This window comes from Rutidosis leptorrhynchoides, chromosome 10 (genome assembly GCF_046630445.1).
Source record: "Rutidosis leptorrhynchoides isolate AG116_Rl617_1_P2 chromosome 10, CSIRO_AGI_Rlap_v1, whole genome shotgun sequence".
In the NCBI taxonomy this organism is placed as follows: Eukaryota; Viridiplantae; Streptophyta; class Magnoliopsida; order Asterales; family Asteraceae; genus Rutidosis; species Rutidosis leptorrhynchoides.
The window spans coordinates 207,905,262-207,921,094 of record NC_092342.1 but is presented as its reverse complement, the minus strand read 5'-3'; the positions used below and the strand labels follow the sequence as shown (position 1 = coordinate 207,921,094).

Below are 15,833 nucleotides of genomic sequence, written 5' to 3'. Positions count from 1 at the left end.
AATGATAAGCTTACACAAATTTTTTGTTATAATTTATCAAGAGGTATTTTAAAAAGCAAAGCATGAAATTATGGTGGAAGAAGTAAATGTGAATGTGAAACCACCCGATTAGAGGAAGCTAAATCAAGGAAGGGAATTCATTCTTAAAGACCCGATCCCAAATTGTACATGATATGTTTAATGTATATATGGGAAATGTATTAAATTGAATAAATGATTATTTGATTTTGTTTTTAAAAAAAATTCATCCTAAAAAAGTCTTATTTGTTTACTTTATTAGGATGTTATATGGAATGACACAGCAACCGACCTTAGCTCAGTTGGTAGAGCGGAGGACTGTAGTTGTCAAAAACAGATATCCTTAGGTCGCTGGTTCGAATCCGGCAAGTCGGAATGTTGTTTAAATTTATTTTACCTACCATTCATTCAGAATTTAGATGCTTTTGTTGGAAGTAAAATTTACTTTAATATTTTATATTAACAAGAGGAGGAGCTTTAATATTCTTTTCCACCAATGGAGACATTTGATTGGTGGAGTTTAACATGACCTTTATTATTGAGGTTCCGAGTTCGTCTGTATTTCACTATTTTGAGAGACAATCATGGTTCAACATGTATTTTGGAAGAGATTCATGGTGCTTGTGCCTTTTGAAGAAATTAGCGGTGTGAATTGAAATAATGAATTTATGGGATGTTGGTTTTGAGTTACGAATTTACGGGATGTTGGTTTTGAGTTACGAATTTACGGGATGTTGGTTTTGAGTTACGAATTTATATGATGAGTTCATGTGTTTAACTGTGGGCTTATATTGTTACCACCGAAGCTTGGCTTGAATGGTGTAGGGTGGGATCTAATTTGGGGTACTACCAACCCAGGTTCGATCCTCCTAACGCTTGTGTCGGTGACAAATGAGAGCATTCGATGTCGGTATCGCCGTTCAAACAAAAAAAAAACATATTGTTATCAAACCATCAATGCAAGTTTATTTTTTCATTCTTTCTAAAATGAATCATGCGAGCTTTAAATCTTTAATGGACTCATGGATACAATACTTCTTAGTTCTTACTATGATGATTTCATAAAGTAATAACAGTAATAACAGTAACTTGTATTATAACTTCTCAAGTCATGTATCGTACCAATTCAGTAGAGTATGATTTAAAATAATGTGTAAGGTGATAATAGTGGACTCGCTACAATTCTAAAAAGATATCTCCAATTTCAGATATTGATTATGTAAAACAGAACAAAATTATGAAGACAAATCCAAAACTGAGAACATGTATGAAAAAATTCCGTATCAGACTTTACAACTGCAAAAGGAGAAGGCAAACAATGATGCAAGATGCAACGATAGTGAAGATCAAGGACATACATGCGAGTACGAGTTGAGTACCTTGTGGATACGTTATAGATATGGTAATACATATACTTGTAACCATTGTTGTAAAAGTCGGTTGACTCGTAGGTTTGGAGGTTAGCCCATCCCATTTCGCCCAAAATTACCAAAAAAGTCGGTCAACACCAAAAGTTTCAAGTCAAAGTAGCACTAAATCTGGTCGAGTCAGCCAATCAGGTCCGAGTTGGTCAAAGTCAAAGTTATTGAGTTTCAACACCATCAACAATAACTAGAAAGGTAAAGTGTTACACGACTATCCGCTTTTACCATCAACTAAGGATTCCTAATTGGTTATCAAAAAACATACACTCGATTTGTTGAACCAACCATCAACAAACCTAAAGCTCAGTCGAACACATTCTATCCTACACCTTAAACAAAGTACATACATGTATAATATATTATCTATACTACTGGCAACATGGAAGTGCAAATGACCATGATGATATCATTCTACATTTTTAGCTTCCAATTTTTGTACATACACACAATTTATCCTCTTTTGGCTTACATGTTTAACTACTTGTGCAAAATTAAACTAAGAAGACAAAATCAAACTGGATGCCAAATTGCATGTAGTATGCTCAACATTGTAAATTACACTACTATTTCACATTGTCCTGCAACACAACTACTAGGAGCTCATAAAAGGGACATTAACAGGCTATACTACACATGATGAAACCATTGTCCAAGTCGAAGCTGCTTTAATGGAGGACCAACATCCGGCTTCCTCGTTCGTGGACACTTCCATTTTCCAGATGACTCATCAATATTCGTTACGTCTCCCAAAATCTTCCTCCTTCCGCTTTCATCACCATTCTTTTTCATCTTATCATCAGCACATGAAGAAACTCTCTTTTGATTCCCACGCATCGATTTGTTATCTTTTTCTTGCGTACTTTTGCTTCTGCTTCTGATAGAAACAAAACCATTCTCATCACCTTTTGTCAGTAATGAATTAGGCTCAGGAGACTCGGATGACATTTGATTAACATTTTCAGATTCATTCACATTGGCACTGTCATTAGGTAACTCGGTTGGACTTTTTACGTCTTTTGTTGAACCGTTATCACACTCCTCTAGTGTTTGATTGAAAGTGACGTCATCAGATGGAACAAGGAGCAACTTTTCCTCTTTTCCCACCTCCTTCCTTCCCTGCAACTTCAAACACCAAACCAAACCAAACCATCAAGTAAATTACATTATTTTGTTTTTAAGTTTTTCTTATACCAATGATTATATTCAAGAAATGAAACTTTTAGTTTACCTTATCATCGCGAACAACCGTACTTTGCATATGATCAGAAAGAAAGAGAACATCCACAGTATCAGTTGGAGATTCATATGCATAGCTCGAGAACCAATTCTCAATGCCTGGAGGTTCTGATTCAACTAACAAAATACAACAAGTGATCTTAATAATGATTTTTTATTAATTAAATAGAAATTACAACTTGGTCCGGCTAATAAGTTCAAGGAGAATTAATGAGCAGCTACAACTACATACAAAGGCGTCTTTGAACTTGTGCAAAGTGTACAATCAAACGGAGCTCAAAGTTTTTAAGGGCTCAAAATTTCAAGAAGCCAAAATAAATACTTTAATTTACCTATAATATCTTTTTCTCTAATAATAATAATTTTTAGTAGTATTTTTTTTTTTTTTTTTTATATGTATTTTAAAGTTTAACAGTTTATTAGCGCCCATTTTTATTTTCTTCGAACAGGACTTTTAAATATAAGATTGCATACTTTTCAGAAGAGTTTGTACATACCAGGGGAGAGCAACGGCGAATGTGGAGCATCCATAATCTAAGAAAAAAGAGTGAAACTTGTCATAAGAGACCTAAAGATTAATTCACTTATCCTTTAACATTCACAAGTTCAATTCACTTCATAGTAATGTTAACAAATGAATGATAAATTAAATAATATCAACTCACTTACATTGTTTTGACACTCTTCCTCTTCAACAGATAGGTTAGATTCGGTTAACAAACTTGACGTTTTCATCTTTATCGCACCATCATTCTTTCCACTTGTGACCAACTCGCTTGAGCTTTCGCGACACTTGTTTTCATAATCTTGATGTTCAGAAAATCCAAAATTATCATTGGTTTCAAGCACAAGGGATTCATATTCATAGCTTGAGAACCAATTGTTGATCTCGGGAGGCTCTGATACACCAAAACGGATATCAGTTAGTTAAATAGTTTTCTTTAAATGGATAAACTTGAACTTATTATGTAGAATCCACAATCTTCTATGTCTATTATAGTTATGGAAATATAACTTTATGCAAGTGTTACAATCATACTCATAAAAACAAAAAACTCCAGTATATCAAGCTACAAAAATCAAACCCAGTTTACATACCAGAAGGAGGCAACAGAGAATCGGAAACACTCAACTCCTAAAAAAGAACAAAAAAAATTCGTGAACAAAAGAAAATTAGAGATACGTACCGTAATAACACAAATATTGCACACTGAATACAGAAACACTAAGCATACAAGATATAACATAATAACTTTATACTCCCTCTGTCGGGATAGTCCAGTATTCCATTTTGGGTTGTCCTAAATTAATAGTCCGCTTTCAATTATAAAAAAGAATAATAATGTAAAGTTCTATTATGCCCTTAATGTATGTGGATGGGATTAAAAGAAAAGGAAAAGGTAAGGGTAAAACTGGAAAAATAAACAAAAAGTACAGTATATTTATGAAATATTCTTAAATTGTGTGTTTATTCAATCAAAAATTAAGATGAGAAAAAACCTTATCCCATTACTAGTCCGTTATTAAGATTCTATTCTTGTGTAGTCGGCATCAATAAAACGTTTAAAAATCCAATATAATTACAACTGCGAAAAACATTTTGAGATATACCTGACTAGCAGTATGCAGATTTTCACTGTTTTCTGCAGAAAATTAGAGGTCTCAGTTAATCTAATAAAATTTGTTCAATTAAGATTTAAGTTGACTGAAAAAACAGCACAAGTACCTGATTCTCTCAAACCGGCAAATGTATCAGTGCCAATCATCGTAGCACGTTTCAGATGAACGATTCGAGCTGCTTACTTACTGATACTAATGAGCTTTTGTCTGTTAGTGTTAGTGACTGGAGTACATGAAAGTTTCTTCCACACACAAAAATACATAAACTAAAATCAATCATTATAAGACAAGTTATTTTGTTAACATCAATTAGCATAAAAGACAAAGATCAATCATATTATTATTATTACAACTTAAATTAATTAATGTAATTTCTTGCTGGTGACATAATGAATTTTTACCCCCTTTTTATAAGTAGTTAGCATTAGCATTTAGAAGCAGGTAGCAACATTCAAGATACGAGCAGAAAAACATATCAAAAGTATAAAATGAACGCAGATCAAATTAGAACCAATCAAGCATATTAAAAACAGCAATAAAATAATGAGATTATTAGGGCTTAATTGATGATTACCTTGGCTTGTTGGTAAGTCGAGAGTTGAGAGAATGAGTGCGTAAATCAAATTTTGTATCAGAAAGTATAAAAGTAATGGAAAAAGGAGCATAAAAGAAAATTTGAGATAGCGGGAACATTTTTCAAAATTGGCGGATTTCATCATTTTCAAAATTTGAGAGAGCGGATTTCATTAAAAATAAAAACTAAAAAATTCTTTTATAGCTTATTGTCACAACCCAACAAGTTTGTGGCCCAACCCACTAAGATTATGACCCAATTAAGAGTTTTAACCCAAGAACCTCATGAAGGCTCAAGAATATTATGGAAGCTCCCTAGAACTTTCCCATGAGTTCTTCCATGAAATAGTATGGAATGTTCATGGAAATATCTATCTCCATGTATATACTTGAAGTTTCTAGTACTTAGATCCTAACCATTGATTTAAATTAATCTTATCCATCCATTTTGTGTTAGGAGTAGTATAAATAGGGGTGGTCTCATTTGGCACACCACACCTCAAATCTCAAACATTCTCTCTTGTAAAGCATTCTCAAGCAATATAAGTATTTTCTTCAATTTCACTTGTTCTATAATATTTTCTCTTTTGGTTACTTGAATCATTTAAGGTCCGAGTAAGGCTGACTTAGTAGAGACTAAGTGCCGCACGTGAACTTATCGAGATAAGTCTGTGACATTTGGTATCAGGAGCAAGGTCGATTCAAGGAGATGGCAACCGAGACCGAGAAGAATGTGAGCGCAACAAGTGGTGTGATGGGTGATGAGACTCGTGGTCGGGTAGAGACTCGCCAAGGAACCAAGAAGAACCGAGGTACGTCCAAAGACTTTGTTGCAAACTTGGACAAGAGGATCATGGATGTAGAGACATTTGTAGTGACCCGAACTTTTCCATGTTTATATATATTAATTGAGATTGATATTTACATGATTAAATGTTTCCAACATGTTAAGCAATCAAACTTGTTAAGACTTGATTAATTGAAATATGTTTCATATAGACAATTGACCACCCAAGTTGACCGGCGATTCACGAACGTTAAAACTTGTAAAAACGACATGACGATATATATATGGATATACATATGGTTAACATGAGATTATGATAAGTAAGTATCTCCATAAGTATATTAACAATGAGTTATATACATATAAACAAGACTACTAACTTAAGGATTTCGAAACGAGACATATATGTAACGATTATCGTTGTAACGACATTTAAATATATATATATCATATTAAGATATATTAATGTATCATAATATCATGATAATATAATAATTTAACATCTCATTAGATATAATAAATAATGGGTTAACAACATTAATTGAGATCGTTAACTTAAAAGTTTCAAAACAACACTTACATGTAACGACTAAACTATGACTTAACGACTCAGTTAAAATGTATATACAAGTAGTGTATTTAGATGTATTAAAATACTTTTGGAAGACTTCAAGACATACATCAAAACACTCAAACTTAACGAAAAAGGTTACAGTTACTTTCCCATTCTTTTCTTTCATCAAGAATTCTAGTCGTATTCTTACCCGTATTATACACAGCTTCAAAACGTACTTACTATGGGTATATACCAATAGGAACTAGCATGGGATTCCACTCTTGATTATGTCATGTATGACTAATCAATTTTAACTTCTACCATGAACTAGTCAACTAACTAGAACTCCTTTTAACCCCACTCACCACTCACCAATTACCACTCATCATTCACTCCATTTCACTTCCAATTCTCTTTCTAATTCTCTCTCAACACACACACACTATTATGAACGTATTTTTCCAGTAGTTAATCATCATATTCATCAAAAATCACTTCAAGAATCAAGCTATAATCATCATAGGAAGAACACTTCAAGAACACTTCAAAAATCCCTTCAAGTTTACTAATTTACTTCCAAGCTTTCTAATCCATTCCAAGTAATCATCTAAGATCAAGAAACCTTTGTTATATACAGTAGGTTATCTTTCTTATTCAAGGTAATATTCATATTCAAACTTTGATTCAATTTCTATAACTATAAACTATCTTAATTCGAGTAAAAATCTTACTTGAACTTGTTTTTGTGTCAGGATCCTACTTCAAGAACTTTCAAGCCATCCAAGATCCTTTGAAGCTAGATCATTTCTTGTCACTTCCAGTAGGTTTACCTACTAAACTTGAGGTAGTAATGATGTTCATAACATCATTCGATTCATATATATAAAACTATCTTATTCGAAGGTTTAAACTCGTAATCACTAGAACATAGTTTAGTTAATTCTAAACTTGTTCGCAAACAAAAGTTAATCCTTATAACTTGACTTTTAAGATCAACTAAACACATGTTCTATATCTATATGATATGCTAACTTAATGATTTAAAACCTGGAAACACGAAAAACACCGTAAAACCGGATTTACGCCGTCGTAGTAACACCGCGGGCTGTTTTGGGTTAGTTAATTAAAAACTATGATAAACTTTGATTTAAAAGTTGTTATTCTGAGAAAATGATTTTTATTATGAACATGAAACTATATCCAAAAATTATGGTTAAACTCAAAGTGGAAGTATGTTTTCTAAAATGGTCATCTAGACGTCGTTCTTTCGACTGAAATGACTACCTTTACAAAAATGACTTGTAACTTATTTTTCCGACTATAAACCTATACTTTTTCTGTTTAGATTCATAAAATAGAGTTCAATATGAAACCATAGCAATTTGATTCACTCAAAACGGATTTAAAATGAAGAAGTTATGGGTAAAACAAGATTGGATTATTTTTCTCATTTTAGCTACGTGAAAATTGGTAACAAATCTATTCCAACCATAACTTAATTAACTTGTATTGTATATTATATAATCTTGAGATACCATAGACACGTATACAATGTTTCGACCTATCATGTCGACACATCTATATATATTTCGGAACAACCATAGACACTCTATATGTGAATGTTGGAGTTAGCTATACAGGGTTGAGGTTGATTCCAAAATATGTATAGTTTGAGTTGTGATCAATACTGAGATACGTATACACTGGGTCGTGGATTGATTCAAGATAATATTTATCGATTTATTTCTGTATATCTAACTGTGGACAACTAGTTGTAGGTTACTAACGAGGACAGCTGACTTAATAAACTTAAAACATCAAAATATATTAAAAGTGTTGTAAATATATTTTGAACATACTTTGATATATATGTGTATATTGTTATAGGTTCGTGAATCAACAGTGGCCAAGTCTTACTTCTCGACGAAGTAAAAATCTGTGAAAGTGAGTTATAGTCCCACTTTTAAAATCTAATATTTTTGAGATGAGAATACATGCAGGTTTTATAAATGATTTACAAAATAGACACAAGTACGTGAAACTACATTATATGGTTGAATTATCGAAATCGAATATGCCCCTTTTTATTAAGTCTGGTAATCTAAGAATTAGGGAACAGACACCCTAATTGACACGAATCCTAAAGATAGATCTATTGGGCCTAACAAACCCCATCCAAAGTACCGGATGCTTTAGTACTTTGAAATTTATATCATATCCGAAGGGTGTCTCGGAATGATGGGGATATTCTTATATATGCATCTTGTTAATGTCGGTTACCAGGTGTTCATCATATGAATGATTTTTTATCTCTATGTATGGGATGTGTATTGAAATATGAAATCTTGTGGTCTATTGTTACAATTTGATATATATAGGTTAAATCTATAACTCACCAACATTTTTGTTGACGTTTAAAGCATGTTTATTCTCAGGTGAATACTAAGAGCTTCCGCTGTTGCATACTAAAATAAGGACAAGATTTGGAGTTCATGTTTGTATGATACTGTGTAAAAACTGCATTCAAGAAACTGATTTCGATGTAACATATTTGTATTGTAAACCATTATGTAATGGTCGTGTGTAAACAGGATATTTTTGATTATCATTATTTGATAATCTACGTAAAGCTTTTTAAACCTTTATTTATGAAATAAAGGTTATGGTTTGTTTTAAAAATGAATGCAGTCTTTGAAAAACGTCTCATACAGAGGTCAAAACCTCGCAACGAAATCAATTAATATGGAACGTTTTTAATCAATAAGAACGGGACATTTCAGTTGGTATCCGAGCGTTGGTCTTAGAGAACCAGAATTTTGCATTAGCGTGTCTTATCGAGTTTGTTAGGATGCATTAGTGAGTCTGGACTTCGACCGTGTTTACTTGAAAAATGATTGCTTAACAAATTTTGTTGGAAACTATATATTTTTAACATGTGAATATTATGTGATATATTAATCTCTTAACGCGTTTGATATTATGTGATAGATGTCTACCTCTAGAACAAGTCCCATTGACTCACCTAATAATAATGAAGAGTCAAATGTAAATTGGAATGATTCGTGGACTGATTCACAAGTTCCCGAAGAGGAACCGGAAGAAGAGTCGGAACCAGAAGAAGAATCGGAACCGGAAGAAGAATCGGAACCGGATGAAGAAATAGAACCGGTGGGGGAAATAATAAAACGGTTGAGTAAAAGAAAATCCTCAACCAACCGACCAAGGTTAATTATGGTCAATGGTGTTTCCGCTAAGGAAGCAAAATATTGGGAGGATTACCAATTCTCCGATGAATCGGATTCTGACGAGAATTCCGATGATGTTATAGAAATTACCCCAACTGAATTTAAAAAGGCAAAAGAAAATAATAAGGGAAAGGGCATAAAAATAGAGAAATCTAATTCCAACCCCGATGAACTTTATATGTATCGTCAACCCCCGAAGTCCTTAAGTTGTAACAATGACCCGGGAACCTCTAAACCACCAGGTTTTTCTAAACCAATGTGGAAAACGACGGCTCGTATTAGGGGAACATCATATATCCCTAGAAACTTGGCAAAACGAACCAAAACCGAAGAAGAAGAAACAAGCGAGTCGGAATAAGATAGTTGTATTCGTGTGGTGTAATATATGTAATATAGTGTGCTTATGCTTTATGATATATGTATAAATTGCTTGTATTAATAAGTATTTTTTTTTATGAATCTAACTCTTGTCTATTTTACAGTATAAAAACACAAAATGGATAGACAACCCAATATTTTAAGAGACCTACCCAGAGACATGATTGATGAAATCTTGTCTAGAGTCGGTCAGAATTCTTCGGCACAACTATTTAAGGCGAGATCAGTTTGTAAGACATTCGAAGAACGTTCCAAGAATGCCTTGGTTTATAAAAGGCTTTTGTTCGAAAGATGGGGGATATCACATTGGGAAATCCATAAGTTACGATGTGTTTACTTTGACGCATATATTGCGAGGAACCCAAATGCTATTTTACGCAATGGGTTAAGAAATTATTTTGACTCAATATATCCGAATATTGGACTTCGTGATTTAGAAAAAGCGGCTAACATGCAACATAAAGAAGCATGTTATGCTTACGGATTAGTAATGTTCGCTTCTCACCAAAGTGAGAACAATAACATCGGCCTACAACTATTAAACAAAACGTTCCCACAAGTGACGGAGTCGGTAATTGGGGTAAGAAATGAAGTTTTTAGATTGTTACGGGTACGTTTCTTATTGACAATAAATCTGCTTACGTTTTATTTGATTCGGGTGCGGATAGAAGCTATATGAGTAGAGATTTTTGTGCTAAATTAAGTTGTCCATTGACGCCTTTGGATAGTAAATTTTTACTCGAATTAGCAAATGGTAAATTAATTTCAGCAGATAATATATGTCGGAATCGAGAAATTAAACTGGTTAGCGAAACATTTAAGATTGATTTGATACCAGTAGAGTTAGGGAGTTTTGATGTGATAATCGGTATGGACTGGTTGAAAGAAGTGAAAGCAGAGATCGTTTGTTACAAAAATGCAATTCGCATTATACGAGAAAAAGAAAAACCCTTAATGGTGTACGGAGAAAAGGGCAACACGAAGCTACATCTTATTAGTAATTTGAAGGCACAAAAACTAATAAGAAAAGGTTGCTATACTGTTCTAGCACACGTCGAGAAAGTACAAACTGAAGAAAAGAGCATCAATGATGTTCCCGTCGCAAAAGAATTTCCCGATGTATTTTTGAAAGAATTACCGGGATTACCCCCACATCGATCCGTTGAATTTCAAATAGATCTTGTACCAGGAGCTGCACCAATAGCTCGTGCTCCTTACAGACTCTCACCCAGCGAGATGAAAGAACTGCAAAGCCAATTACAAGAACTTTTAGAGCATGGTTTCATTCGACCAAGCACATCACCGTGGGGAGCTCCTGTTTTGTTTGTCAAGAAGAAAGATGGTATATTCAGGTTGTGTATCGACTACCGAGAGTTGAACAAACTTACCATCAAGAACCGCTACCCACTATCGAGAATCGATGACTTATTTGATCAACTACAAGGCTCGTCTGTTTATTCAAAGATTGACTTACGTTCCGGGTATCATCAAATGCGGGTGAAAGAAGATGATATTCCAAAGACTGCTTTCAGAACACGTTACGGTCATTACGAGTTTATGGTCATGCCGTTTAGTTTAACTAATGCACCAGCTGTGTTCATGGACCTTATGAACCGAGTGTGTGGACCATACCTTGACAAGTTTGTCATTGTTTTCATTGATGACATACTTATTTACTCAAAGAATGACCAAGAACACGGTGAACATTTGAGAAAGGTGTTAGAAGTATTGAGGAAGGAAGAATTGTACGCTAAGTTTTCAAAGTGTGCATTTTGGTTGGAAGAAGTTCAATTCCTCGGTCACATAGTGAACAAAGAAGGTATTAAGGTGGATCCGGCAAAGATAGAAACTGTTGAAAAGTGGGAAACCCCGAAAACTCCGAAACACATACGCCAGTTTTTAGGACTAGCTGGTTACTACAGAAGGTTCATCCAAGACTTTTCCAGAATAGCAAAACCCTTGACTGCATTAACGTATAAAGAGAAGAAATTTGAATGGAAGGATGAACAAGAGAAAGCGTTTCAGTTATTGAAGAAAAAGCTAACTACGGCACCTATATTGTCATTGCCTGAAGGGAATGATGATTTTGTGATTTATTGTGACGCATCAAAGCAAGGTCTCGGTTGTGTATTAATGCAACGAACGAAGGTGATTGCTTATGCGTCTAGACAATTGAAGATTCACGAACAAAATTATACGACGCATGATTTGGAATTAGGCGTGGTTGTTTTTGCATTAAAGACTTGGAGGCACTACTTATATGGGGTCAAAAGTATTATATATACCGACCACAAAAGTCTTCAACACATATTTAATCAGAAAAAACTGAATATGAGGCAGCGTAGGTGGATTGAATTGTTGAATGATTACGACTTTGAGATTCGTTACCACCACCGGAAGGCAAATGTGGTAGCCGATGCCTTGAGCAGGAAGGACAGAGAACCCATTCGAGTAAAATCTATGAATATAATGATTCATAATAACCTTACTACTCAAATAAAGGAAGCGCAACAAGGAGTTTTAAAAGAAGGAAATTTAAAGGATGAAATACCCAAAGGATCGGAGCAGCATCTTAATATTCGGGAAGATGGAATCCGGTATAGGGCTGAAAAGATTTGGGTACCAAAATTTGGAGATATGAGAGAAATGGTACTTAGAGAAGCTCATAAAACCATATACTCAATACATCCTGGAACGGGGAAGATGTACAAGGATCTCAAGAAACATTTTTGGTGGCCGGGTATGAAAGCCGATGTTGCTAAATACGTAGGAGAATGTTTGACGTGTTCTAAGGTCAAAGCTGAGCATCAGAAACCATTAGGTCTACTTCAACAACCCGAAATCCCGGAATGGAAATGGGAAAACATTACCATGGATTTCATCACTAAATTTCCAAGGACTGCAAGTGGTTTTGATACTATTTGGGTAATAGTTGATCGTCTCACCAAATCAGTACACTTCCTACCAATAAGAGAAGATGACAAGATGGAGAAGTTAGCACGACTGTATTTGAAGGAAGTCGTCTCCAGACATGGAATACCAAACTCTATTATCTCTGATAGGGATGGCAGATTTATTTCAAGATTCTGGCAGACATTACAGCAAGCATTAGGAACTCGTCTAGACATGAGTACTTCCTATCATCCACAAACTGATGGGCAGAGCAAAAGGACGATACAAACGCTTGAAGACATGCTACGAGCATGTGTTATTGATTTCGGAAACAGTTGGGATCGACATCTACCGTTAGCAGAATTTTCCTACAACAACAGCTACCATTCAAGCATTGAGATGGCGCCGTTTGAAGCACTTTATGGTAGAAAGTTCAGGTCTCCAATTTGTTGGAGTGAAGTGGGGGATAGACAGATTACGGGTCCGGAGATTATACAAGAAACTACCGAGAAGATCATCCAAATTCAACAACGGTTGAAAACCGCCCAAAGTCGACAAAAGAGCTACGCTGACATTAAAAGAAAAGATATAGAATTTGAAATTGGAGAGAAGGTCATGCTTAAAGTTGCACCTTGGAAAGGCGTTGTTCGATTTGGTAAACGAGGGAAATTAAATCCAAGGTATATTGGACCATTCAAGATTATTGATCGTGTCGGACCAGTAGCTTACCGACTTGAGTTACCTCAACAACTCGCGGCTGTACATAACACTTTCCACGTCTCGAATTTGAAGAAATGTTTTGCTAAAGAAGATCTCACTATTCCGTTAAATGAACTCCAAATCAATGAAAAACTTCAATTCATCGAAGAACCCGTCGAAATAATGGATCGTGAGGTTAAAAGACTTAAGCAAAACAAGATACCAATTGTTAAGGTTCGATGGAATGCTCGTAGAGGATCCGAGTTCACCTGGGAGCATGAAGATCAGATGAAGAAGAAATACCCGCATCTATTTCCAGAAGATTCGTCAACACCTTCAACAGCTTAAAATTTCGGGACGAAATTTATTTAACGGGTAGGTACTGTAGTGACCCGAACTTTTCCATGTTTATATATATTAATTGAGATTGATATTTACATGATTAAATGTTTCCAACATGTTAAGCAATCAAACTTGTTAAGACTTGATTAATTGAAATATGTTTCATATAGACAATTGACCACCCAAGTTGACCGGCGATTCACGAACGTTAAAACTTGTAAAAACGACATGACGATATATATATGGATATACATATGGTTAACATGAGATTATGATAAGTAAGTATCTCCATAAGTATATTAACAATGAGTTATATACATATAAACAAGACTACTAACTTAAGGATTTCGAAACGAGACATATATGTAACGATTATCGTTGTAACGACATTTAAATGTATATATATCATATTAAGATATATTAATATATCATAATATCATGATAATATAATAATTTAACATCTCATTAGATATAATAAATAATGGGTTAACAACATTAATTGAGATCGTTAACTTAAAGGTTTCAAAACAACACTTACATGTAACGACTAAACGATGACTTAACGACTCAGTTAAAATGTATATACAAGTAGTGTATTTAGATGTATTAAAATACTTTTGGAAGACTTCAAGACATATATCAAAACACTCATACTTAACGAAAATGGTTACAGTTACTTTCCCATTCTTTTCTTTCATCAAGAATTCTAGTCGTATTCTTACCCGTATTATACACAGCTTCAAAACGTACTTACTATGGGTATATATCAATAGGAACTAGCATGGGATTCCACTCTTGATTATGTCATGTATGACTAATCAATTTTAACTTCTACCATGAGCTAGTCAACTAACTAGAACTCCTTTTAACCCCACTCACCACTCACCAATTACCACTCATCATTCACTCCATTTCACTTCCAATTCTCTTTCTAATTCTCTCTCAACACACACACACACTATTATGAACGTATTTTTCCAGTAGTTAATCATCATCTTCATCAAAAATCACTTCAAGAATCAAGCTATAATCATCATAGGAAGAACACTTCAAGAACACTTCAAAAATCCCTTCAAGTTTACTAATTTACTTCCAAGCTTTCTAATCCATTCCAAGTAATCATCTAAGATCAAGAAACCTTTGTTATATACAGTAGGTTATCTTTCTTATTCAAGGTAATATTCATATTCAAACTTTGATTCAATTTCTATAACTATAAACTATCTTAATTCGAGTAAAAATCTTACTTGAACTTGTTTTTGTGTCATGATCCTACTTCAAGAACTTTCAAGCCATCCAAGATCCTTTGAAGCTAGATAATTTCTTGTCACTTCCAGTAGGTTTACCTACTAAACTTGAGGTAGTAATGATGTTCATAACATCATTCGATTCATATATATAAAACTATCTTATTCGAAGGTTTAAACTCGTAATCACTAGAACATAGTTTAGTTAATTCTAAACTTGTTCGCAAACAAAAGTTAATCCTTATAACTTGACTTTTAAAATCAACTAAACACATGTTCTATATCTATATGATATGCTAACTTAATGATTTAAAACCTGGAAACACGAAAAACACCGTAAAACCGGATTTACGCCGTCGTAGTAACACCGCGGGCTGTTTTGGGTTAGTTAATTAAAAACTATGATAAACTTTGATTTAAAAGTTGTTATTCTGAGAAAATTATTTTTATTATGAACATGAAACTATATCCAAAAATTATGGTTAAACTCAAAGTGGAAGTATGTTTTCTAAAATGGTCATCTAGACGTCGTTCTTTCGACTGAAATGACTACCTTTACAAAAACGACTTGTAACTTATTTTTCCGACTATAAACCTATACTTTTTCTGTTTAGATTCATAAAATAGAGTTCAATATGAAACCATAGCAATTTGATTCACTCAAAACGGATTTAAAATGAAGATGTTATGGGTAAAACAAGATTGGATAATTTTTCTCATTTTAGCTACGTGAAAATTGGTAACAAATCTATTCCAACCATAACTTAATCAACTTGTATTGTATATTATGTAATCTTGAGATACCATAGACACGTA

At 33.9% G+C, this 15,833-nt stretch overlaps 1 non-coding gene across 1 annotated transcript; it reads left to right on the top strand.

The window, feature by feature from the left end:
• Nucleotides 1–305: 305 nt before the first annotated feature.
• Nucleotides 306–393, top strand: TRNAY-GUA (transfer RNA tyrosine (anticodon GUA)). The gene is given in 2 exon segments: nucleotides 306–342; nucleotides 358–393. It is a non-coding gene; the product is annotated as a tRNA-Tyr (tRNA).
• Nucleotides 394–15,833: the final 15,440 nt, after the last annotated feature.